General features: G+C 43.9%; 1 long non-coding RNA gene across 5 annotated transcripts in view; it reads right to left on the reverse strand.

The window, feature by feature from the left end:
• Positions 1-23,436, reverse strand: part of LOC137570626 (uncharacterized) — a 117,138-nt gene that overhangs the window by 6,235 nt on the left and 87,467 nt on the right. For 3 of the 5 annotated variants that reach the window (XR_011031120.1, XR_011031121.1, XR_011031118.1), the window contains exons 4-6: positions 9,174-9,409; positions 1,498-1,645; positions 496-539 (exon numbers count right to left, since the gene is read on the reverse strand). This is a non-coding gene — a long non-coding RNA (uncharacterized lncRNA). Of the gene's footprint in view, positions 1-386; positions 540-1,497; positions 1,646-6,550; positions 6,666-9,173; positions 9,410-23,436 lie in introns of those variants that run through there. The other 2 variants (XR_011031123.1, XR_011031119.1) reach the window with 2 other exon arrangements.

Below are 23,436 nucleotides of genomic sequence, written 5' to 3' on the forward strand. Positions count from 1 at the left end.
AATGAGTATGGAATAACAGACTGGTTCACAATTGGAGACAGAAAGGAGAAAAAGCACACACTGTGATACTAGTAGGTGAGGGCTCTAGGCCCTATAGGAAAGGTCTCACCTGGTTGTCGAGGCTGAAAAAACCTATATAAGTTTGCCAGCTCTCACACTTGTGTCCCTCTTATGCCAGGCACCCGGCTTGCATGGATAGCCTCACGGTCTTGGATGGTGATCCGGTCGGGATTCCATGGTGGTTATTTGGAACACGCTGCAGTGGGCGTGTAAACGTTTTTTCTGCGCTCAGCCAGTACGAGCCTGATTCCCTGGCTATGAGCGTAGTAGGAGATAAAAACAGCTAGCAAAGCAAGGCGGTGTTAGCCGCAATTATATGCAAAGGCTGTGTTTGAAATCTTTATTGGTTCACAATTGGTAAAGGAGTGCAACAAGGTTGTATTATTTCATTATTTATTTAACTTGTATGCCCAATATGTAAAGCAGAAAGCTCACCTTAGTATGTTCTGCAAGTCATGTCATCTGCTCAAATGAACCATCTGCAAATAGATGGAGAAACTTTAGAAGTTATAACAGATTTCATCTTCCTAGATGGTGACTGCAGCTATGAGATTAAGCAACGTTTGTTGCTTGGAAGGAAACCTATGGAAGGTTGGACAAGATGCTAAAGGATAAAGATGTCATTTTACCAACAAAGATCAGGGCAGTTAACTTAGAGCCATGGTCTTCCCAGTAGTAACATATGGCTGTTAAAGTTGGACTGTAAGTAAAGTCATGTGTAGAAAAATTGATGTTTTTGAACTGGGGGTGTGGAGAAAGCTACTGAGACTTCTTTGGATAGCTAGAAGATCTAACCAGTCTAGAAGGGATAATACTGCTATTAAAACTCAAATACTTTGGTCACATTGGTCTTGATTCACTAAAGGGTGCTAAGTGTTAGCACGCCACTGAAAAGGCACTTGGAATGCGAAAACGGCTGCTTCATGCGCTAATACGTGTGCAAAAGTTTAGTGCTGCGTGGTGCACATGAAACGTCACACCGGTGCGCGTGAAACTTTGCACTGTTCACGTGCTAAGCGTACTTAGCACACGGACGGCGCAACGTTTTGCGTGCACCGGTGCGACATTTCACGCGCACCACGCAGCGCTAAACTTTGAGCGCGATCTGTAACAGCTTTAGACGTGTAAACTACTTAGCACCCAACTTTGCACGTCCAAAGCTGTTAGGCGTGCTATGTTAGCACGCCTTTGTGAATTGAGCCCATAATGAGAAGACCAGATTTTTTGGAGAAATCCTTTATTTTTGCAAAAATTGAGGACAAAAGAAAGAGAAGACGACATAGGCTAAGATGGATAGACAGTATATGTGAACATGCCCATGCAACAGCTGAAAGAAGCAGTGATTGGCAGAGACATCCGGCGTGCAGAAGTACATATGTTTATGAAGAATCGGAGTAAACTGAATGAATGAGGAGGGGGGAGGTTATATATAGGTACCTTTAATTTTCTTCCTGTATGATTGTAGAAGAATTATCCACTCATCATCTGTGCTCCGAGCTAGCAGCTGGGATCATTCTTTCATTTTGCAGTTAAAATCTGGTTGCTCTGGTCAACTTTTCTACATAGGTTGAGGCTTCCTTTGTATCTGTATTGATAAATTAGCACCGCAATGCACACAGGTTTATACAGGTAATGATTACTCTGAATATATAAGAAGACAAAGCTATTAATTTCTGACCTGCAAGTTACCTCATATATCTGCCCACCAACCCCCTTGAACATTAGTAAAGCAGGTTTCTCAAACTAAAAAGTAAATTATAGAAATTAGGTGTCTCATCCATGTCTCCCTTTTATGCTATTTTTGACTTTTATTTAAAGCTGATTCAATTTCCTGTGTCTTATTTTATTGCCTCTTACACATTATCATAGTTATTTTCTGCAGGACAAGTCATCTTGATGAAACAACTAAACAGTTATTTCAGTTGTATGGTATATCCTCCACTTATTTTCCACTAATGTGGAATCTGGATTTTATCATCCATTTCCTGTAAACTAAATTGTTTGGTTACATTTCCTGATTTTATTCTACTTCCATTCCTAATTTAGCCTAACTGTATTTATGTATTGGCTACTTCACTTAAGTTTAGTTCACTTTATAAATAACCTATGTAATCTATTTTACGTATGTTACTTTGTCTCTGTCAATACCAGCAGTTAATTCTGCTCTGTGCTGGTTTAACCCTAGGCCTGACACAACTGTTAGGGTTACAAGGTAGTACATGATGGAACGAACAATAGATATGAAATAATAATAATAAATATTATGACATGAACAATTTGACAAATGTAAAAGTATGTGGTAGTGCTAGTATTGGCGAAACTACTACAAAGTCTGTTGTGAAAACAATAGGGTTAATATTGAAAGAGAACGTAAAGAGAGCCCGAGGTGGGCTCATAAAAGAGAAAAAAACGAGGCTACCTGATCCAGGGGGGCTGAGCGAATCAGGTAGCCTCTAAGACTGCCGCTCCCCGCTGCTCCTGTGGGCCACAATGGCCCACTTTCACTTTCGTGACCTCTGGGTCATGATGCTGGGATGAGAGAGGCAGGGGGCATGGCCAGGGAGAGAGAGAGCTGCTCAACGTCAGCTCTGGAGACCCTGCAGGAACGCCCCTGGCGGGCATTTTGAACAGGGAATACGTCTCTCACATGTTCACCTCCGAGATAGTGACAAATATTGTCGCTAATCTCAGAGGGCTATAGCGCAGCAGTGTGGAGATACAGAGGCATGTCTCTGTTTCCCATCTGCCCCCCCATGAACGGCCTCTGGTTTTCTTTAAAATGACAAAATATACAATGGCAGCAAATAATGCAGCTTTCTGCTTACAAACCACTTTATTGTAATAACTCTCCTGTACAACCCAGCATAATATATTGCCTTAAAGGACATCCAAGGTGAAAATAAACTGATGAGAAAAACAGTTGTGCCCATCCGTCTTCTCCTAAAAATTACTTTTTTTTAGATATCCCATAGTTTTATTTTATATTTAAAACTAGTTTTTAAGTTTTTGTTGTTTCATTGTCTCTGCTCAATGACACCTTTATTGAAGTATGCCAGAGCACAAATCTAGGAATTATTGACCATTTTTATCTATTTCCTGCTCTCAGAAGCCATTTACTGACAGGAAAGTGTTTTATGGCTGTAATGACTTATCAGTGGGGGTTATGCTATAGTCTGACCCAGTCCCGACCCGGACAGAAACTGTCACTTCCATACCTGATGTTTAAAGAGAATCTGTTCTCTAAAATTCTTACAATAAAAAGCATACCATTCTATTCATTATGTTCTCCTGGGCCCCTCTGTGCCGTTTCTGCCCCTCCCTGCTGCGATCCTGGCTTGTAATTGCCAGTTTTATTTTTTTTTATTTTTTTTAGAATCTTTATTTATATCAAATTTTTTTTTTTACAAAAACCATCAATAGTACATATCAATACATATCCTATATCTTGGTATCCACCAGTTACTTCATTCTAGTCCCCTTTTCATAGGGGCCATTTCAGCCAAAAATTGGTACTTCTAGTGGGGACCTTATTAATAAGGAGGGATTAACATTAAATCACCATATTTTGTTGCCAATTCACCTCCATTCCTCTTACTGAAAGTTCCTCATACTTTCTAGTAACCGCTAACATACCACCAATCTTTCACTCCCAAAAACATCAACGTCCCTTCATTCCATCAACTTTTAACCAAAGACACCGGCGGGGAAACAGAGGGGGAGGGGGAGGAGAGAGGGACCCCCAAAACTGCAGGGAGCCAACTTTTCCCTTTCCTTTTCCCTAATGAATGCCCATCTCCGTTTTCTCTCACTCCCTACTCATCAAGGATGCATATTCCTCAGTATCCACAAATGCGTTCCATCTTTCCCAAATCCTCTCTGTTAGTTGTTCTCCTTCCCTGTTTTCCTGTATCAATTTCTCCATCTGGGAGATATAAGTCACCTCTCTCAGCCATTCCCCAACTGATGGAATATCCACCGATTTCCAATATCTCGCTATCAGTATTCTTGCTGCATTTATTAGATGTTTCACAATAGAGTTCTTATATTCTTTAACACTAAAGGAGTTTGCATGCAGGAGGTAGAAATCTGGGTCCTCTGGAGGGACTAACCCAGTGATCTTCCCTAAGTATTTTTTAATCTCTGCCCAGAACAGCTGGATTTCCCGGCACTCCCAAAATAAATGAAATAACGTCCCCCTTTTGGTCCGGCATCTCCAGCACCCCGCATCTACTCCACCAAATATCTTATTTAGTCTATCCGGAGTGAGGTACCATCTACTTATCATTTTGACTCCTGATTTCTGAATTCTTGTGGACATCGAACTTTTGTAGGCAAAATATAATATCTTCTTCCATTCAGTGTCTGTATACTCCTTTTGTATGTCCCTCTGCCACTTCTCCCTCCACTTCCCTGTTAGGTCCGTCCCCATGTTCAAGAGGTTGTAAATTTCTGAGATGGAGCCTCTATTTTGTCCTACCCCAAAGCACATCTTTTCAAAGGGCTTCCACTCTCTAGAAAATTCCGCTTTTGTACCTTGAGATCTTAGAAATGACCTAATTTGTATCAGGGACCATTCCTCCAGTCCCGGCTTCTGTAATGTCTCCTTAAGCACGGAGATTGGAACCCAGTCCCCTTCTTTAACCAGCTTAAATGCTCTAATTTGTTCAGGGTCTCCCCACTGTAGGAATGCCTTTTTATTGCGCCCTGGGCCAAAATCTGGGTTATCTATTATCGGGAGAAGGGGCGAAGGTCGATTGATTAGTTGGGCTCTGCGGGAGTACAGAAATAGTGATTCCAGGGAGCACCCAAGAAAACATCCTGCAGGATGCACAATTGGTATTTTACTCTTTAACCATGGAATCTCTGTTAAAGGCGTCTGTATAAAATTTTGCTCCAGTTTCACCCACATTTTATCTTCCCCGTTTCTATGCCAATCTGTTATCCTCTTTAGGGCTGCTGCTGCATGATATATTTGCGGATTAGGGACCGCCAAGCCCCCCATCTCCTTGGGCTGTGTCATGAGTTTGTAGTTAATACGTGGTGGTCTAGAATGCCAGATGAATCTCAGAAAGTCCTTTCTCAGTGTATCAAAGAAGGATTTGGGTACTCTAATCGGTAGAGACTGGAACACATGCAGTAGTCTCGGGTAATTGCCAGTTTTAGACAGTGTTTACAAACAAAAGACATGGCTGTTACCAGCTTGTGATAGGCTGTGGAGAGGGTGTGTATAGCTTCTGTCAATAACAGCAGACAGCACATTCCTGCCTGAGCCCGACAGAGCCGACAGAAGAGAGAAGATTAGATTATATAACAGAGATAACACAGCCATTGTGCAACTAGAAAAGGCTGCAGTAAGCGAGACCACATTTGAACAGGTATAGGAACTTATAGGATAGAAGAAATAAGGCTGAAAATGTTGTTACAGAGTCTCTTAAACTCTTTCAGGCAGAGAAAGAAAAAAAGGACCACAGAATAGTTATTTGTGTGTTTGGCACTGTAGTACACATGCCATCTCATCATGTCACATGTCACCTCAGTTGTCCTTTCATGAAGCATTTCTTACCACTAAGGCAAATATGTGGCTGGCGTTTTTTTATATGTAGGTAAGTGGGCTAGGAATGTGTGAACATCAGTTGAAGTAATCACTTGCCTCTCAGTTACAGGTGTCATCAATACTAGGAGGCTATTGCAGCAGGAAACATGCAGAACTCCAGAGCAGTGCCAGAGGAACATAGGTATGTTTGTGTTGAGGTGGCCACACACCATACAATTAAAAGATCCAATTTTTCACCAATTTGATCAATTCACTTGGTTGTCCCGAAAAATAGATAAATCCGATTGAATTTCCCGTTTGTTTTTTTTTTTTTTTTTACGATTTTTGGAGATTGGACATGTTGGACATTTCAGACCAACTTTATCAAGAATTGTATGGTGTGTGATGGATTGTCAGTTACTTGTTGTACAGTTACAATCAATTTTTTCTGAGTTTTCAATTATTTTATTCATGATTGGGGAAAAATTGTAACACATGTGTGGTACATTGGTCAGATTTTTAAATTGTTACAATCAGTCAGAAAAATTGATTGCTATTCTTGAATTTAAAAACAAAAATTGTATGGTGTGTGGCCATGCTCTGTACCCACTAGAGTGGAGAACAGACGCTTAGCAGATGTGCTCACCATCAGGGCCGGGCCGAGGTAGAGGCGAGAGAGGCTGCAGCCTCAGGGCGCAGTGTAGGAGCAGGCGCACAACTCACTCATCTATCATTCCTCTACTGTATTTTAAGCAGAGAGAAATAAGAAAAGGGGATACATGGCAGTGACTGCAAGCCAGATAAGTAGAGATTTTGGTGTTCGGAGTGTTGGGGGCCCTGGGGCGCCTCTTAGTCTAATAGTAATCAGTGTGTGACGGCTGGGGAGGGAGGAATGGAGGAGCGCACTTTGGTGTCTCAGCCTTGGGTGCTGGAGGACCTTGTCCCGGCTCTACTCACCATGTCCAATTTGCTAGTGGGAACACAGCCTTATACGCTTCATTTAGACACTTGAAATGTGTAAAGATAATTTCGGAGAAGCTGTGTATTTTTTTCTTAGTGAAACTTTACAGACCTGCAATATTAAAAACCATATTTAAAATTTGGGGTAATGTGTCAAAACGAATTCTTTAAAATGTAAATAGAGATGGCCCGAACGGTTCAACCGCGAACTTATTCGCGCAAACATCGGTGGTTCGCGTTCGCAGTGAACCTCGAACTATATGCAAGTTCGACCCGCCCCCTATACTACATCATTAGAGTCAACTTTGACCCTCTACATCACACTCAGCAGACACAGAGTAGCCAATCAGGCTACACTCCCGCCTCAAACCCCCCCCCCCCCTTATAAAACGCAGGTAGTGTCAGCCTTTTCACTCACTCATGTGGCTGCAGAAATTAGAGAAGAGAGAGAACCTGCTAACATAGGGAAAGCTTAGTTAGGCTCTTGTGTTAGGCTTGTTAGGTTGCTCCTTCTTGATGATACTTATTGCTAAAAAGCACTCCTCATCCTCAACAGCTCTTTTGAGAGCTAATGTTGTTCTTGTGATCTATTTTTTTTGTGTGTGTCCCACAGACACTTGTGTTGCATATACAGCCCTGTCAGTCAGTCGCAGCTGCTGGACCTTGGCCCCTTGGTAATTCCTACTGTTCCACTGCCAGGCCCAGCACATTCAGTGACTACCTGTGTATGTGACAGCTGCACATTTGTAATACCAATCACTGCATACCCACCTGTTCAGTGCACCTACCTACCTATGTGAGCGCACGCAGTGTTATATACCACCAGTCACTGCACCTGTTGACAGTACCTGTGTGTGTGTGTTTGTGTCCCATAGACACTTGTGTTGCATACACAGCCCTGTCAGTCAGTCGCAGCTGCTGGACCTTGGCCCCTTGGTAATTCCTACTGTGTCACTGCCAGGCCCAGCACATTCAGTGAGTATCTGTGTGTGTGACAGCTGCACATTTGTAATTCCAATCACTGCATACCCACCTGTTCAGTGAACCTACCTACCTACATGAGCGCATGCAGTGTTATATACCAGTCAGTCGTTGCACCTGTTCACTGTACCTGTGTGTGTGACAGCTGCACATTTGTAATACCAATCACTGCATACCCACCTGTTCAGTGCACCTACCTACCTAGGTGAGCGCACGCGTTTGAGGTTCGCAAACCTAAAATCTGAGGTTCGAGCCATCTCTAAATGTAAATATACGTAACATGCTAAAAGACCTAGCTGGCTGTTTGTCTTGAATTCTACTGCAGCTGGCTTTGACGGGATTAGTTTCTTAACCCCCCTGGCGGTTTGCAAAAAATCCGCCAGGGGGCAGCAAATCTTTTTTTTTAATTTTTTTTTTTTTTTTTCATGTAGCGAGACAAAGTCTCGCTACATGATAGCCGCTGCTCAGCGGCATCCCCCCAGCCCCTCCGATCGCCTCCGGCGATCGGAGATCAGGAGATCCCGTTCAAAGAACGGGATCTCCTGGAGGGCTTCCCCCGTCGCCATGGCGACGGGCGGGATGACGTCACCGACGTCATCGACGTCGTGACGTCAGAGGGGACTCCGATCTGCCCCATAGCGCTGCCTGGCACTGATTGGCCAGGCAGCGCACGGGGTCTGGGGGGGGGGGCGGCCGCGGCGAGAGGAATTGCGGCGGATCGGCGGGTAGCGGCGGCGATCAGATGCTACACGCAGCTAGCAAAGTGCTAGCTGCGTGTAGCAAAAAAAAAATTATGCAAATCGGCCCAGCGGGGCCTGAGCGGTGCCTCCCGGCGGCATAGCCCGTGCTCAGCACGGGCTTACCGCCAGGGAGGTTAAAGTGAACCTCCAGACTAAAAATCTACTCAGTAGCACTGAAAAGGCTTCTTTAACAGTTTAACAGCATCAGAAGTTTTTCTTACCCTCATTTTTAGCTGCACAGAAGAAAACTGTCCGGGCATTTTTCCCCTGATGCTGTGCAAAGCATATGGGATTTCTGATGTTGATGTTCTCATTCTGCTGTTTTGGTGCAACTTTTTTTTTTTTTTAATTTGAGATTTGAAGCCTAGCACATGCAGCTGGGAGGGGTAATCAGAACACAGGACAGTTTGAACTGTGTGTCATGCTCCCTGTCACCCCCTTTCAACTAAAAAGATGGCTGCCCCATAAAAAAGATGGCTGCCCCCGTGAAATCACAAACATTTGCCTGTTCTTTAAAAACAGGGTGGGCAAGATATTATATTACCTATCTGTTTTAATTAACATAACTAATGTAACTTAATGACAGTATGTTTGTTTAGGCTGAAGTTCCCCTTTAACAGCACTAGTAATGTTTTCTTAGCTTTTGAGAGGTACATGGTGTTACTGATATAAATGTGATTTGCCATGGCCCTGTCACATAGACTGGGTGTTAGGGCTATGATGAGCACCAGCCGGAACGCACCTGAAGTCCTTGTAAAGTGTTTCAGTTAACAGCCTAAAGTAGCACACTAAGCGCCTGTCTGACCTTCTCTTTACTAATACAGTTACTTAAAACTGGTAAGAGTGGTCTCTATAGCTACAGACTGATGATTGCATAAAAGCAATGATTGATTGCTGACCTTAGCCAAGTAAAACATGTTTCTTCTGTAGTTTCTTCTGTAGTTCAAACTCTGGATTATCGTGTAACTTAAAGGAAACTTGGAGCGAGAGGAGTATGGGGCTTAAGTGTTCTTTCCCCTTTTTAAAAAGGCCATTTGCCTAGTTGTGAAGTTCTGTTGGCTTCAGCTTCTTCTGGGAACAGGTATGCAGCCGGGGACATCAGAGTCACATGATGAGCATAATTGTTCTGGGTAAACTGTTTAGAAAATCAGAAGAAGCATTTTAAAAAGATGTTAGCAGTGACACCTGTATTTCAAGTCATTTAAAGGGAACCCGAGGCGCGAGGGACATGGAGGCTGCCATATTTATTTTCTTATAAACAATACCAGTTGCCTGGCAAGCCTCCTGATCTTGTATCTCCAATACTTTTTAGCCATAGACCCTGAACAAGCATGCAGCAGATCAGGTACTCTGACTCAGCAGACTCAGGTTTTCCTGGATTAGCCATATGCTTGTTCCAGGGTTTTGACTCAGACACTACTTATGCTAAAAGATCAACAGGGCTGCCAAGCAACTGGCATTATTTACAAGGAAATAAATATGGCAGCCTCCATATCACTCTCACTTCAGGTTCCTTTTAAGGTGTAAGCACATATAATGTTGGAGTATCTGCACTCTATAGTGACTGTATAGACCAAACCTCAAACCACAAGCAGATTTACAAACTTCCCAGCCATTTAGCACAATTTGCATGTTGGCATTTCAATTTCAGCTTTGCTTTTCTTTTTAATCTCTTAAATTATAGATTTTCTTTTGTTTGCTAGATTGTTTTTGATTAGTTCTACATTTCTTTTGTCTTTTTCTTTTGCAGGGTTGACAAAAATGATGTTTCCCTGGGGACAGGGGGCAGGCCTCGCTGGCTTTGTCTTTACAAAGGAATTGGTGGGAACTCAGCTTCGTGTCACGCAGATAAGGGGCGTCTTTTGCTGGGACTGGGAAAAGGAATAAAAGACAGATTATGCAGCAGTACAATGGGGCTGATACGCAGTTATCATTAGCTGCTGCATAGCTGTGATAACGATGCTCATATCCAGCTTCCGTCACCAATCAGCCAGGGAATATATTCAGATCTGAACATATTTTATGCCACTTGCTGTGCAATGCTTTTGGGTATATTAATAAGGCAGTGCAAAGGGCAAAGTGTGATATGCAGCAATCCATAATAACCAGATGCATTCTGTTGTTTTGCTGAAAGGTAAATTCAGATATGTTTACTATAGTATATTTTGAATAGTGCTTTCACTATAGTGAATACGTTTATTCAGAAAACTGATTAAAGTCATTGGGAACCGCTTTATAAAAAAGGAAATCAGATACTTACCTAAGGAGAGGCAAGGCTCTGGGTCCTAATGAGGCTTCCCTCTCCTCTCCCGGTGCCCGCGGTGCTGCGCTGTCCCGGGAGCAGTATTTGACTAAATTGTTCAAATACAGCTCTTGCCAGCGAAGGTGACTTCGGAAAGTCTTCGGGAGCCCAAGTACTTCAGAAGACGGGCCGCTCCATACTGCGCATGCGCGAGTACCCTCCGTCGCGCAAACGTGCATGCGCAGTATGGATCCAGCTGTCTTCGGGAGTACTCGGCTCCTGAAGACTTCCGAAGTCCCCCGTGGCAGGGGATTTAAACGGGGGAGCCAGTGCTGCACCGAGGGAAGGCTCATTAGGACCCAGAACCTTCCCTCTCCTTAGGTAAGTATCTGATTCATTTTTTTATAAAGCGGTTGCCAATGACTTTAACAAGCTTTTGATAGAACGCTAAGCCCTAAGCAAGCTTAACCTCTTGGGGACCATGGTGTTAAACCCCCCTAGTGACCAGGCTAATTTAAGCTTAATTGGCCACTGCAGCTTTAAGGCCAAGCTGCAGGGCCGTACAACTCTGCACACACGTGATTCCCCCCCCCCCCCCCCCCTCTTTTCTCCCCACCAACAGAGCTCTCTTTTTTTAATAAATATTTATTTGGGTTTTTTTAAAATATTTTTTGCTATTTTATTTCTATTTTTTTTCTAAATCCCCTCCCTCCCCCCAGCCGGCCAATCACGGCGATCGGCTGTCATAGGCTTCTGCCTATGAGAGCCGATCGCTCTCTTGTCCCCCAGGGGGACAGCCGTGTCACACGGCTGTCCCCAGTACAGCACTGCTGATCGCATCGCTGTACATGTAAATACACGGAGGTTTCGCCATCCAACAGTCTTCCGAGCGGCGATCGTCCACCAAGCAGGAGATGCGCGCACACCCTGTGCGTGATCTCCTGCAAACTGCTGCCCCAGGACTTTACGCCAATCAGCGTTAGCTGGTCCCGGGGCTGCCACCGCGGCCACGCTCATCGGCGTGACGCGGTCGGCAAGCTGTTAAAGACCACTCTTACGAAAATGTGTAAAATTTAAAATACACATGTATTAGTTATACATTTTTGCCAGAGTAATAATGCCCTATACATTTCTTCCTTCCTATGTTCCTTACAGTAGGCAGTAGAATCTGTGAAAATGTGACAAATCTGACAGAAATTGGACTAATCCATCTCCTCAGAGGTCACAGGGATTCTCAGCAATTTATTTTTTTAAATGAATTATTGGCTGGCCATACATAATTTCGCAATAACGGCCATACGTATTGGCGGTTTGGACATTCAATTGATTTTGTGTGATCCATACGTAATTTCACAAAATTCAGCATAATTTTGGGTAAACTTTAGCTGTTAATAGCAAAGCCCCCATACATGCTATTGTTAAAAACATCACTTTGCAAAAATACCTTGTGGTTTTTGAGAAAATCCATTTTAAAAACGAAAAGGAAAAATGGATTTTAAACTCTGAAAAATCACGGTTTAAAAAACATTTTTACTTTACATTTTCAAAATCAATTATCTCAAAAACTACAAGGTCTTTTTAAAACAAAAATGTTTTTTTAACTTGTTGCTAGTAATTCCCTTAGCATACAGTGCTGCCCATAATTATTCATACATTGATGACGGGAAATGACATAGGTGTCTCCCAAAAGATGATAAGACGGCATTATTGTGAAAAAAAAAAACAATATCTCAGCTTTTATTTATATTTGAGCAAAAAAGTGTCCAGTCCAAAATTATTCATACCCTTCTCAATAATATATAGAAAAGCCTTTATTGGCTATTATAGCAATCAAAAGCTTCCTATAATTGCAGACCAGCTTATTGCATGTCTCCCCAGGTATATTTGCCCACTCATCTTTAGCAATGAGCTCCAAATCTTTCAGGTTGGAGGGTCTTCGTGCCATCAGGAATCTGTCTCAGCCACTCCAAAATGTTATATTGTTGTCTGCTAACCATTTCTTTACCACTTTTGCCATGTTTATTGTAAATGCATTCTCACAGTAGAACACACTGGATGGACACTAAGTCCATCCACTGAGAATGAGTATTTAGTAAATTCCAAGAAGTATATACGCAAACACCACTAGAGGCATTATGGAACACTTAGTATAGAAAAACAGTATAGGCAGCAATGCAATAATTATAGGGAAAAAATAGTGACACATGATAACGGACAACACAATCGCAATACATGCAGCCATATTAGCCAGACAATACAATACATTATGTAATCTTGTCCTTACAATGTCCTTCAACAAGAGTGTCAGATCAATTGGGTGCCATGATCGGTATTCGTCTAATAGAGCCTGTGTTATTCATCGGTAACTGGGTGCCTAAGCAGTGATTTGGATGCCCGATACTACATAATAATTAATGGTGATGACTGGCTTCAACTATCAGTCATTTGGGTGCCGGGGTTACAAGGATAGTTTTAGGCACTCATGGGGGAAATAAGGTAAGGCAGTAGGTGGGGGGGTTAGGAACTTACGGGGTTAGACATTAGGTGGGCGGTAGGAAGTTATGGGGAGTTAGGCATCTAAATTACCAGTATTTTACTAGCGGCACCACCCAACACCCAACACATCTGGCGGCGGCGCAATACATACACCGAGTGAGACACTCCACTCTAAACCAGCACATCCTTAAACATTTGCATTAACCTTATGAGGGTTTATCCCAAGAAACGCATTGGTATGTGTCTATAAAAGCTATTTGACCTTAATGGGATCTTTTTTTTTCCAAAAATAAAAAATAAATCTGACACATTTAACAATATTAACAATTTACAATTAAAAATCTGTAATAAAGCTAAAAGCAAACATAAGATAAGAGGGAACTCTGGGAATGCCATGAGAAAGGATAGATAAACTGCTATTTTATTACTGAATTGTAAATGCTATAAGAGAAAAGCTGAATTATTATGTTACAATCACTAATTATCTTAATCTGTTACTACAATGCAGCATTTTAAAGGCTACCAGCTTGGTGCCCTGCATAAACTGGCTCAGCTCACATGAAAGCATGACTCTTTGCACATCTGTGACCGGACATTGAACTGTCTTGCGTCATGTTTGTGATGATCAATAACTTGGGATCACCTTTTGCCCACATTTTAAGTTACATCAAATAATTGCGTCATTTCTGACTCACAGTACTTGTTAAGTTCATTTAGTAATATTTTTATTTTGTGTAAAGGAAAGTCTACATATAATTATATTTAAGGTGGTCATACATGATGAGTGTTGCGCAGAGTTTATGTTCTCCTATCGGCCAGCGCGCCGTATATAGAGATGGCCCGAACCTCCGATTTTCGGTTTGTGAACCGGGTTCGCAAACTTCCGCAAAAGGTACAGGTTCGTGCAAACTTTCGCGAACCGCAATACACTTCAATGGGGAGGCGAACTTTGAAAACTAGAAACAGTTATGCTGGCCACAAAAGTGATGGAAAAGATGTTTCAAGGGATCTAACATCTGAGTTTTTGCATGGATGAGTGGGATAGACACCAAAAGTCCCGGGGAAACATCTGGATTTGACGCAAAGCAGCATTTTAAGGGCAGAAATCACATTGAATGCTAAATTGCAGGCCTAAAGTGCTTTAAAACATCTTGCATGTGTATACATCAATCAGGGAGTGTAATTAGAGTTCTACTTCACACTGACACACCAAACTCACTGTGTAATTCACCGCAAACATCTGTTTGCATAATAACGGCCGTGCTGGACTGGTGCGCACCATGGCGAGAGTGCAGGCCATGGCGGTTTTCAAGCCCATATGGTTGGGCTGAGGTAGCTGAATGACAGAGCAACAGTGACTGAGTGTCCAGCTGATCGAATTTGGTCTATCCACAATGAAGCAACGACCTTATTATCTTCTTGTATGTAGGTAGGCATAGGTAGGTTCCCTAGTATAGGTAGGTAAGCATAGGTAGGTGTCCCAGTATAGGTAGATAGGCATAGGTAGGTGCCCCAGTAGTTAGCAAGGCATAGGTAGGAGTCCCAGAATAGGTAGGTAGGCATAGGTAGGTGTCCCAGTATAGATAGATAGGCATAGGTAGGTGCACCAGTAGTTAGCTAGGCATAGGTAGGAGTCCCAGTATAGGTAGATAGGCATAGGTAGGTGCCCCAGTAGTTAACTAGGCATAGGTAGGAGTCCCAGTATGGGTAGGTAGGCATAGGTAGGTGTCCCAGTATAGGTAGATAGGCATAGGTAGGTGCCCCAGTAGTTAGCTAGGCATAGGTAGGAGTTTCAGTATAGGTAGGTAGGCATAGGTAGGTGCCCTAGTATAGGTAGGTAGGCATAGGTAGGTGCCCTAGTATAGGTATGTAGGTAGGCATAGGTAGGTGTCCCCATATAGGTAAGTAGTTGCCCTAGTAGTTAGGTAGGCATAGGTAGGTTTCCCAGTATAGATAGTTAGGCAGGGCCTGGCTGGCACAGTAATAGCAATTACCAAGGTCCAGTTGCAACAGATAGGGCTGTATAAAGCAGTGTCAGTGGGCAACACAAAAAAAAAACACATCAGGAGAACATTAGCTCTCAAAAGAGCTGTTAAGGGGTGCTATTTTAGCAATAACAATCAAGCTAACAAGCCTACAAGAGCCTAACTAATCTTTCCCTATGAGAGTCTGCCAGCAGCTGTCCCTTCACTAATTAATGCAGGCACACAAGTGAGTGTAATGGCCAGCGCTGCCTGCCTTTTATAAGGGGGGAGTGGCTCCAGGAGAGAGTGTAGCCTAATTGGCTACAATGTTAATTACAACAAAGAGAAAATGTGTGCATCAACCAAGTGAACCTGACAAATCTGGCTTTGCAAATTTGGCCTATTGGCTAATCACGAGACATTGCTCATGCAAATATGCATTTGCTTTCGCATGCCTAAATATGCAGGGTCAAAAACCAAAAACCGCAAAACAATCGCCCTGCGGGAATTGGTTCATGCTACATAGCACTATCCAGGGGCGCCACGAGGAGGCTTCCCATTGCCCCCATACAACCGGGGGGCCGCGGGGGGCCCAGGCTCTCTCACCGCCTGGAACCCACACAGCGGCACCCCGGAGGTGGAGGCTGGGGGGTGCAGGCGATCTCCCCAGCGTGACTAGATCCAAGAAAAGCAAGTGTGGCACTCCTGACAATCCAGGAAAGTTCAGTGGGTAGAATGACACTGGGCCAAAACTTCTCGCACAGTCAATCACTTGCACTATACAAATTCAGCCACTGACGTGTGCCCTGTAAACATAGTAGGAAGGAAGTATTGCATGAATTCACTGTAAACAAGAAGCAGATTCGGGCACCATCCGTCATTCAGCTCATTTATTAAAACAGCTTGTGCAATATGAGATGTCAAATGGATATCACCTGATTCTCATGACGATACTGTGCAGGATGGGGTGGAGGTGGGTGCTCAGGGTTGCAGAAGGGCCGACCCTTCTGCAACCCTGAGCACCCACCTCCACCCCATCCTGCACAGTATCGTCATGAGAATCAGGTGATATCCATTTGACATCTCATATTGCACAAGCTGTTTTAATAAATGAGCTGAATGACGGATGGTGCCCGAATCTGCTTCTTGTTTACAGTGATCTCCCCAGCGTGGCCAGCGCCGGGAAGAGCCGCCCGCACACACCTCCCAAGATTAAAAACAGGCACTTACCTTAACGTCCATTGCGTTCTGCTATATGCGCATGACCTGGGCGCGACACATAAGGGGAGGACAGGCGCAAATAGCCTGCTCCAGGGCTCTCACCTCCTAAAAAAAGCCATTCACCACCCGCCTCCAAAGAAAAGAAAATGCAATGCTAATTACAACAGAGAGAAAATGTATGCATCAACCAAGTGAACCTGACAAATCTGGCTTTGCAAATTTGGCCTATTGGCTAATCACGAGACATTGCTCATGCAAATATGCATTTGCTTTCGCATGCCTAAATATGCAGGGTCAAAACCCAAAAACCGCAAAACAATCGCCCTGCGGGAATTGGTTCATGTAGCATATCCAGGGGCGCCACATATCCAGGGGCGTTCATGTAGCACTATCCAGGGGCGCCACAAGGAGGCTTCCCATTGCCCCCATACAATGTGCCTGCTGACTGTGATGTAGAGGGTCAAAGTTGACCCTAATGGTGCACTATGGGGGCGAACTGAACTTCCGGAAAAGTTCACCTTACATGGTGAACGCGAGCTACCGGAAGTTCACCTGGAACCGTTTGCCGGCGAACTGTTCGGGCCATCTCTAGCAGTATATTGTGTCCTGTGTATCCTCTCCAGCATCACTGGGGAACCAGTACAGGCACCCAGCAGCAATGGAGTGAAGACACAGAAGGAGACGCACCAGCAGAAAGTTGAGCATATGCTCCGCTGCAACATTGTGCACAGCCCAGAGGATTACATAGATGTGGAAACCTGGGGTGCCTGGCACGGGACAGATAAAAATGGCGCCCAGCACTGAGGGTATAGAAATGGTGCTGCATTGACTTATATTATATAAAGCTATTTAGCATTAAAAGTGTTAAAAAATGGTGCATACAGGGTGACTTACACTTATAACGCTAAATAGTGCTTTAATCCTCTCTCCTCTGTACATCATTGTGTGGGTAGAGGAGGAGAGATTTCTTCTCTCAACAGTAGCTGGGAAAGTCTCTGACATTCCCTGTTCATGCCCAGTCTGGCTCTGTGCCGGCTCCAGTTCTCTGTGCGAGCTCCGTGCCCGGCTGTGTTCCACCCTCCGCTGCTTCTCGCCTGGCCCTTCTGTGCCCGCTGCGTGCCCAGCATGAACAGGGTCACTCCATGCAGGTGAGCCAGGCTGGGGAGGGTAATTAATGATGCCAGGGAGTACATCAAACATCTTGGGCAGATGAGGCATGCCGGGACTAGGGACACCAGGTGTGATTTATAGTGCATGTCGGGGCTGCATAATGTTCTATATCATTATGTGCCCCTAGTACTATTGCTGCCTGCAGCAGCCCTGCATTTTTTTAATGGTGCACCGTTCCGCCAATAAATGTATCATAATACGCAATTTACCGTTTTATTGTAATAAACATTGAAACAGTAAATACTGTTTTATGATACATTTATCGGCAAAACGGTGCGCCATTTTTCATCCTACGCCATTTTTAACTGTACCCATCTGGCAGGTGGAGGCAACTCCACACATTTCCAATAGATTTCAGAAATCTGTGTATAGTAATCTGGCAGCAGTATTGATCAGAGAAGGATCTATCTCATGGTCGAATCTGAGGGCCCTCTGCCAGTGTATGGGCACCTTAAGTCAACTCCAAACTAATCCCACATCCATAATGCAATAAAAATGGCCGCAATGTTCGGCATGTTCGGGCCGAACCCCGAACTCCCTGAACATCCCGCTTTTGGGGGCCCTATGGGGTCGCAGGCATAAGGGGGGAGCATGCCCCGATCGCGGGGGGGGGGGTCGGAAATTCCCCCCACCCCCTCCGCTAGCGCTCCCCCCTCTGCCCACTTCCCCATAAGGGAGGCCGGGCAGCGGGTGGTTCAGCAGTAGTACGGTACTACTGCTGAACCGCCCGCTGCCCGGCCTCCCTCAACGCGTCACTCTCCGGACTCCTCCTCCTCAGTCACTCACTTCACAGTGCCGCCCACTGCCAGCCACCCACTACCACCGGACCGGTACTTCCTGAAACTTTTGTATGGGGAAGCGGGCAGAGGGGGGAGCGCTAGCGGAGGGGATGGGGGGAATTTCCGACCCCCCCCCCGCGATCGGGGCATGCTCCCCTCTTATGCCTGCGACCCCATAGGGGGGGCAGTATTCGGCCGAACAGGGCCTTGTTTGGCCGAACAGGGGCCCTGTTCGGCCCTGTTCGGCGGCCATTTAGTAGTTCGGGGCGAACCCGAACTTAAAAGGCCGAACACCATCAGGTGTTCGGCCGAACGCGAACATCACCCAAACAGGGTGATGTTCTGCAGAACCCGAACAGTGGCGAACACTGTTCGCCCAACACTAGCCCTGAGGCTGGAGCCTCTCCAGCCTATGCCTCGGCCCGGCACTGCTTTCACCCTTCTCTTTTCATAACTAGGGTTATACAGGTGGTAGCTATTACTTCTGAGCTTAGTAGGAGGTTTTAGATCATGGGCGTGTTTGTCATTAGCTACCCTCCCTCACAGGGGCGTTGTCTATGTGAAATCTCATACAGGCTGAGATCACCTCCCCTGTGACATCATCAGTAGCAACCTGTGTTTTGTTTTTTATCTCCTCCACTAGTCTGCCGGATTCTGTCCCGGGAATATGAAAGGAATGGAAGGGTTCCTCCAATAAATGTAAAATATTTTATATTGGTCATCGTGCAGCTGAAAAAGGCTGCTATTTATTATTAAAAGTTAGAAAATAGATTTTATTTCAGAAATCTTGTATTTTTAATTTGGGTCCACTTTAATCCTCGAAATTACCCTAGATGCCTGAGACCCTCCGAACGTTTGCTACTCTTTCTGTATGCGCCTTACTGCACCTGCGCAGTAGCACTAACCCATTTTTGGAAGGGCAGCTTTGGCTTACTGTGCAGGCATGGCCATACTCAAGCAAGCGCAGACAAGCTCTTGTCAGATGTGTTCAGAGGGTCCATGCATGGGAACGGTGTGGGTGAGGAGGACACGTTAAGCCTCTAACCTGAGGCTTTCCCTCTACCTAGGTAAGTATCAAACTTTTTTACATTCGTTTCTGGTTCACTTTAAAGGGAGGGGGGACACCACTTTAAGCTGTAAAAAGAGTGCAGAAGGGTTAGACTCTCTGCTGCCTATGTTCCTGTTGGGAAAATTTCAGGTTGGGAATTGTTTTCACCAAAGATAACATAGGCATCAATTAAAGCAACACAAACAGGTTAAAATTCCTTCACCACACTTTTTCTTCATTCCTTGAATGTGTTGCTACTTGAAAATGTAGGTGATTTATTCTGTCCCGTCTCTGTAAATAGAAGTGAAGATAATTTCTTTTTTTTTTTTTTTACTTTCAAAAAAGGTGTTTATTAAAGTATTAAGTCATACATATCTGGTAATATAACACCAAAATAGAACTTGCGGTATTTACAGCATATAACCAATATTCTGATAGGCTAACAAACATACAAACAAAGATATTCTTATTATTATGAACATATTGTATATCCGTGAGGCTTCTCTCACGTAAGTATTAACAGTCAATCAGTTCAAAAGTAGTAACCTGTTAGGGGGAAAAAGTCAGTTCCTTTTATACCTTTCGCTAGTTTAGTTTAAATACGAAGATTAATATGTTGATCTACCTTATGGGGGGGGGTACCTTGATTCTACTCCATGTTATTTATCTTAATAGTATAATATATAGTATATTTCCCTCTAGAACCGCCTCGAGCTTATTGTTACTCCCTGTCCATGTTTTTAAGATTAACACATAGGTGCTTCCCGTGTTTGGAAATCAACCATGGGTACCAGGTGGAGAAGAATGGGGAAGAGTCCCCTGTTGTCAGAGCCATTATATATTCATTCATACATATATAATTAATTTTTTGTATTACCTTTTCCCAGTTTAATTCTTTAGTAAGCCAGGACTGAGCTATATGGGATCTAGTGGCAACTAAGATCTTAGTGAATAAGTTATTTTCTTCTTTCTTTAGGCTAGCGGGTCTTATGTTTAGTAAAGCTACTATTGGGGTGGTTAGGATGTTTTTACCCCATATTTCATCTAATAGCCCAAATGCTTTGTTCCATAACTTCTGAACTATGGGACATGTCCACCAAGTATGAAAATAGTCTCCCAAATTGGAGCAACCTCTAAAGCACGTTTTTGGAATGGAGGATTTATATTTATTTATCCTCACTGGAGTTAGATATGAGCGAAACATGATTTTAACTGAGGTTTCTGTCAGAGAGACGTTACTAGAGCATTTTGAAGTGTTTCTCCATATCAAAGCCCATTGGGGATCATCTATTACGTGTCCTAAATCTCTCTCTCATTTTATCTGATACAGTTTTTTCTCTGTGTTCATTGGCTGCATTATTAATTTATAAAGTAGAGAGATTGGTTTATTTATTTCACCTTTAGAGGTTATTTAAGAGAATTTCTTTAATAAGGATGCAGACTTAGAAACAAACCAGACGAGACAAAACCAAAAAGCAAGCAGAGTTCTACTTTAACGATCTGTTACCTTATGACAACTTTTCAGAGGTCTGTGTAAAACACAAAGTCTAGCAAATGACATTACATTATTATTCCTGGGAGGATTGCTGACATTTTGGAATGTAAAACATTAGGATACAGTTTATCATTATAGAACATGCAACAAATACTTCTACTAAAATATCTGACTCTACGTCAAACAATCTTTTTTATGGTCCTTAAAGGGAATGGTGACTTTTTGGTGACATGATTTTTAACTAAAATAATTACTAAGGCAGAAACATTTTAATAGAACAAAAATGTCTTAAATAAAGTCATGTTGGCATTAACGTTTAATTGGCTGATTAAATAATAGTCCTGGCAGAATGATAAACAGGAAACTACTTACTGTTTTTATATCATTTTACTTTTATATTTGTTGTCTTTTCAAGGTGGAAGTTAAAAAGCCGCAAAATTTGAAAGGAAATAGTCTAACTAAATAATTAATAAGTATACATAGACAGCGCTCCACTTCTTAGTACAACTGAAGGAATCCCCTCAAGGGTCCGCACTCACCCAAAGGTTGTGACCACTGTCAGATTGGTCTCAGATCGCTTGTATATTATCCTCCTGGCCGACTGCCCGATTCCTGTTGTGCTGTGCTGCAATCCTGCTGGGAGCCTTGTTCCACTCCTATCATGCGGATTTCAGTATGCAAACATCTCAGGAGCTAGCAAGACGAGCAGGAAGTACTACAGCGGAGATACCGGCGAACCCAGCGAGCCTATCCGGAGAGGCACGGGGGAGAGCCCGTTATTACTCTATGCGCTGTTACCTGAGATGTTTGCATACTGAAATCCGCATGATAGGAGTGGAACAAGGCTCCCAGCAGGATTGCAGCACAGCACAACAGGAATCGGGCAGTCGGCCAGGAGGATAATATACAAGCGATCTGAGACCAATCTGACAGTGGTCACAACCTTTGGGTGAGTGCGGCCCCTTGAGGGGATTCCTTCAGTTGTACTAAGAAGTGGAGCGCTGTCTATGTATACTTATTGACTGTCAAAAGGGGTATCTGCTGACCCACGATAGAGCGCATACACCTGCAGGGTTCTACTCTGGTTGGAGTGGACATTGCCCTTTGTATTATATTACCTGACATTGGAACACTGTATCTGGACTTTTTTATTTACTGTCATTGACTATTTGAGCGCTGGACCTTATATAATATCTAACTAAATAATTAACTCAGAATGACCCAGAAGGTTTCTGGGTTTGAGACCTGAGAAGCTGAAAATCATTTTATTTTGGGTAGCAGGGTGGCTAAGCAGCAATAGAATCCTAGGCATAAATCACAGCTAGCACACCATCTGCATGGAGTTTGTATGGTTTATTAAGGCTTTTGCGAGTTTATAAAATAAAGGGTAACTCTGGGTTGCTCCCAGCTGATCTGCAAGATAACCTGTCTCTAGATTTTACTGAGAATGCAGCTGTTATGTACATGTGTTTGCACTACCCATGATACTTAGAGAGGCTAGGGCAAAGCAGGTGATTTGGGCACACAGCTTGGCAGGCATCTAAGAGATGCCAATGCCAAGTATGAATGATCGGGTGCCCACTGCCCAGGCGGTGAGTTGTAACTGAATATGATATAGGTTTTTACTAGAGTAGCTGATAGGCTACAGGTAATGGGCACCAGAGGGGTAGGTTAGGTTTAGGCCGTAGCTGGGGAGGGGGGGGGGGTTGTTTTAAGCCGTAGCAGGGGGATTAGGTTTAGGCAGTAAGTGGGGTGGTTCGTTTTAGGCACTAGCAGGGGGATTAGGTTAAGCATTAGGTAGGGGGCTCAGTTTAGGCATTAGGAGGGAGGATTAGGTTTAGGCATTAAGTGGGGGGGGGGTTGTTTTAGGCACTAGCAGAAGGGTTAGGTTTAGGCATTAGGAGGGAGGATAAGTGTTTATGCATTAGGTAGGGGGCTCAGTTTAGGCATTACGAAGGAAGTGTGTGTGTGTGTGTGGGGGGGGGGGGGTTGTTTTAGGCACTACCAGGGGGATTAGGTTTATGCATTAAGTGGGGGGGTGTTCAATTTAGGTACTAGCAGGGGGATTAAGTTTAGGCATTAGGAGGGAGGATTAGGTTTAGGCATTAGGTGGGGCTTCTTTTTAGGCACTAGTGGGAAAGGGGGGGTAATAGGTTTGGGAATTAGATGGGGGGTTAACTTTAGGCATATGTTGGGGCAGATCATGGTTGAATCATTAGGTGTGGGCTTATTTTACGCACTAGGAAGGAGGATTAGGTTTAGGCATTAGGTGGAGGTTTTTTCTAGGTACTAGAGGGGGGGGAGGGGGTAGGTTTAGGCATTCGGTCGGTTAGTTTTAGGTACTGGGGGAAGGTTCAAGTGTGAATGGGTACCAGGTTTGTCAATGGTAAAATATTGGTAGTTTAAATTACAGATATTTTCACTATTGGCAACTGTGCGCCCAACTCATGCAGTGGCTGCACTATATTTACTTGGCTAATGGGGCTGCAATTCCTCTCCCCACTTGTATGTTTTCCCCTTCTGCAGGGTAGTGGAATGGGGCATTATATTTATCTGCCCCAGTGTTGCATCAGGTTCTCTCTGCTCTTCCCTGCACCTGTGCAGTTTAATCTGCATACCTGGTTTTGGGTAAAGGGGGATAGAGATGGGAGCAGCCCAGCAGGCACTGTTGGCCTGTACAGATTTGCCTTTGCCTACACCAACGTCAGCTGAACTGAAGTCAAAGTCATTTTTGGCTGGAGTTTGAA

The sequence above is a fragment of the Hyperolius riggenbachi genome, chromosome 4 (genome assembly GCF_040937935.1).
Source record: "Hyperolius riggenbachi isolate aHypRig1 chromosome 4, aHypRig1.pri, whole genome shotgun sequence".
Lineage (NCBI taxonomy): Eukaryota > Metazoa > Chordata > Amphibia > Anura > Hyperoliidae > Hyperolius > Hyperolius riggenbachi.